The sequence below is a fragment of the Notamacropus eugenii genome, chromosome 1 (assembly GCF_028372415.1).
Source record: "Notamacropus eugenii isolate mMacEug1 chromosome 1, mMacEug1.pri_v2, whole genome shotgun sequence".
Taxonomy (NCBI): domain Eukaryota; kingdom Metazoa; phylum Chordata; class Mammalia; order Diprotodontia; family Macropodidae; genus Notamacropus; species Notamacropus eugenii.
Genome location: NC_092872.1, coordinates 706134700 through 706138676, shown reverse-complemented (window position 1 = coordinate 706138676; position 3977 = coordinate 706134700).

The window sequence follows — 3977 nt, the reverse complement described above, 5'->3', positions numbered from 1 at the left end:
GAGTTGAGGATAAAGTAGACAGGTTGGTAAAGGACAGTTTCTGTAATGAAAAGAACATCATTCATGTGGGCAACGTGTGGTTCGGTTGTGTCTGACTGTGAACCATACTGTCCATGGGGTTTTCTTGGCAATGATACTGGAGTGGTTTGCCATTTCCTTCTCTAGTAGAGTAAGGCAAACAGAGGTTAAATGACTTGACCAGGATTACACAGCTAGTAAGTATCTGAAGCTGCATTTGAACTGAGGTCTTCCTGACTCCAGGTCCAGTACTCTTTCCACTGAGCCATCTAGCTGCCTCAGGGGGAACATGAAGCTTCCACAAAAGGAGAAAAGGACTTCTATCCAAGTAGGAGCTGTAAGTTACCCTTTGGCTACTTATGTTCTCTCTAAGCTTGAACCCCGTGCCTGCAGTGGAGTGTGTCCTAGATATTTGAAAGGAATGTTTGGAGTAGCTACTTTTTGCTGTGTCACCTAGTAAACACTCCTAACTAAGAGTTAGTTAATCTGGTTGGCCAATTGACATCACATGAGAATGACTGGGGAAGCAAACCAGTGGGGGCTCATGAGCTATAGCACTAGAGAGATACCCCTAACTCTTCAGTACAACCCCTAGAAGAGTCTCAAGGGACAAGCCTCAAGACTACCTGCCAGTGAAAATGGGGGCTTAGGAGAGTAAACCCAGAGCCTGTGCCACAAAGGGATAAAATGAAGTACTCATGATATTTGCCTATGATAGAGATCTGATAATGATCACATGGTATCAGGATCTATAAAAGCTCATGACAGGTTAGAACAGTGAGTTGAATTTAATGAGATGAAGGTTAATAGGGAGAAGCATAGAGATCTACATTTGGAAACAGAACATTAATCTCACATATACAGAATCGGGGAGATATGGTTAGTAGCAGTTCATACAGAAAAGCCCAGAATGTTTTTGTGGGCTGCAAGCTCCATATGAGTTAACAGTATGATGTGACAGGAAAAAAGCTAATTAAATTTCAATTCAACTCAAAAACATTAATTATGTACCTATTATGTGCCAGGCACCGTACTAGGAGTTGGTGGTACAAAGACAAAAATGAAACTGTTCCTGCCCTCAAGAAGGAGGAAACTATATGTACACAGGTAAGTAAATACAAAATACACTCAAATTAGTCAGGCGGCAGGACATGGAATATGCACTAATAATTTAAGCATAATAGGACAATGAATGGAAAAAAGGAGATGCTACCATCCTGCATTCTATCCTGATTAGACCATATCTATAGCAATATATTCAGCTCTGGGCATCCTTTCTTAGGAAGGATATTAACAAGTTGGGAAAAGTACAAAGGAAGGAAATTAGAGTGGGGAGAGGGAGGGAGGCTCAAAATGTGATAGCTGACTTCAAGCACTTTGACAGCTGTCTTGAGGAAGAGAGATCAGAATTATTCTTAGGCCAAAATGTGGGGAAAAAATGAGCAAAAGTTGCAATGAGGCACGTTCTGGGGATAAATGAGAAAAAAATCCTAATGATCAGAGATTTGCCAAAGTTGAATAGTGAAATTGGCTGTCTTGGGTAATAAGGAGTTCCTCATCACTACCGGTCTTTTAAAAAAGTGATGCGCTGTTTTGTAAATGGACTTAATAAGTCAGTGACACCCTCCCTGCCCACCCCCAGCCAAAGAATGAACAGAACAGTTAAGGTACAGTTAAAGCAAACCAAACCAATACAGTGTCCATGGCTGATAGCATGTGGCATCCCACAACTATCATCTATCACCTGTCTGCTGAAAGGAGAGTCCTCCTCTGGTCAATGTATTGGTCACAGTTCTGATGCCCTTCACATTTTTGTGACCACAGTGTAAGCAGTTTTCTTGGTTCGTTGATTTTACCTTGTGTCAGTTCACACAAGTCTTCCCTGGTTTCTCTGAATCTTTCCTATTTATTACCTCTTAATTCATAGTAATATTCTATTACATTAATATACTATGATACTCTCAGTCACTTCCAACTTTATCAGAACCCACCTGGTTTCTCTTTTTTGGGAGTTGGTACGTGAAGAACACTGCTATACACATGTTTGTATATCTGGGACCTTTCTCTCTGTCCTTGACCTCCTCGGGGGCTTATGTTGAGTAGTGAGATTGTCAGCTCAAAGAATATGGACAGATTAGTGATTTTACTAGTATGTTCCCAATGATCAGAGGTCTTTAAAAGGAAGGTAGATGACTAATTGTCTAATAACGAAGATGGGTATTTATGTTCAAGTACCTGTTAATGCAAATTATATCAAAGGTCTTTTCCATACTTTTCCATCATCCCCTTCCTTCTCTCCCCGTTTCTAATCTTTCTCCAGCTTCCTCCTTTCTTTTCCCCTCTCCTCTATTTCCTCTTCCAAAAACCTTTTCCCACTCTCATTCTGGGGTGTTGTAATTTGGAGACACTGTTTCCTTTTCTCTGGGCCACTCAGAGATAAAGAACTGTGTCCTCCTCCGATCCCATCCCCATCTTAACACTGCCCTCAACAGACAATTCCTTATCATCAAAGATTTCTACCATCTTCATTCCCAGTCTGGCACTTTCATCCTGAGCACTTCCATCAGAGTCTCCCTTTCCCATTTCTTCCTGTCTGCTTTGTTTCTCTGGGCAGAGAAAAACTAGGCACAGTCCTTTGTGTCCTAGTGACACTTTTCCCCGATCAACTTCTCTCTACTCCTTTCCTTACTGTTTCCCTCCCCCAAGTCAGTTTCACAAGCCTCAGAAGCATGATTCTGATTCTCTTTTTTGCCCCCAACCTTTCACAAATTACTTTTATATTCCTTATTTCTTTAGTTGAGGCCTCTTCTGCCTGTCCTTGCTATTCAGAAGTCATTTCTCTCTTATCCTTTGGGTCTCTCCTTCCAGATGTTTTCCTTTTCCCTTCTCTTTCTAGTAGGAAAGCACACAATCTCACCCCTCTTTTTCATACTACTAGCATGCCATAGCACTCTCCATCCCCCACTCCTGTATCTCATAGATGACAGCACACCAAACTCACTGAAGGACTATGCACCAATATGGGACAGTGGAAAGAGCCCTGGACTGGGAGAAATTTACTGCAAATCTTGAATTAGTTAATCTTAGCCCTGCCATTAATTAGCTGTGTGAGCTTGGGCAAATCCCTAAATCTTCTCATTTGTCACATGGAAAGAAGGATCTCTGCCCTGCCTACCTCAGAGGTTGATGGGATGAGAAAATATAACCCTAGATGTGAAGGAGGAAGGATGGTGTGGTAGTGATAGTGCCAGACTGGGGAATCATCTCTGGCCCTGGCTCTGATAGTAACCTTGGGTAAATAATTTCTTCTCTTTGTTTATTTTTCTATAAAATAAGGTAGTTCTACATTGCCTTCAAAGTTTCTTCTAGCTTAATATTCTATGAATCTGAGTGTAATGGGACTTTGATGGAATCAGGTCCTCTAAGATGGAGGCACCCATTCCAGGGACTTGCTGCTGAGAGAAGATATTTGATATGGCCCTAAGCATGTGAATGGGAAATAGACTCTATCCACTAGCTGCATAAATAGGACAGGCTGAATTTTCAAAACTCAGACTAAGATAGTCTCACTCTTTCCTTTCTGGCAGTACCCAAGGGGTAAAGGTCCTGTTCACCCATAGTACAGATGCCATGAACTAAGCTGGATAGGAGGAAGTGTTACTTCCTGCTATGCAGTAGGGTAATGCAGAATATATTCTCCCAGAAGCAGATCCCTAGCATTTCCTACATGGATGCCTCCAACTTAAGTGATATATGCATTGTGGAAGCCCTTTTATACAAGCCAATGCATTATACAAAGTCTTATTTTTTCAAACAACGTTTTATCCCCCCAATTACATGTTAAAACAATTTTGAATATATAAGTTTTTTTTAAGTTTTGAGTTCCAAATTCTATCCTTTCCTCTCTCCCTTCACCCTCCCTGACATAATAAGCAATCCAATATAGGTTATTCACGTGC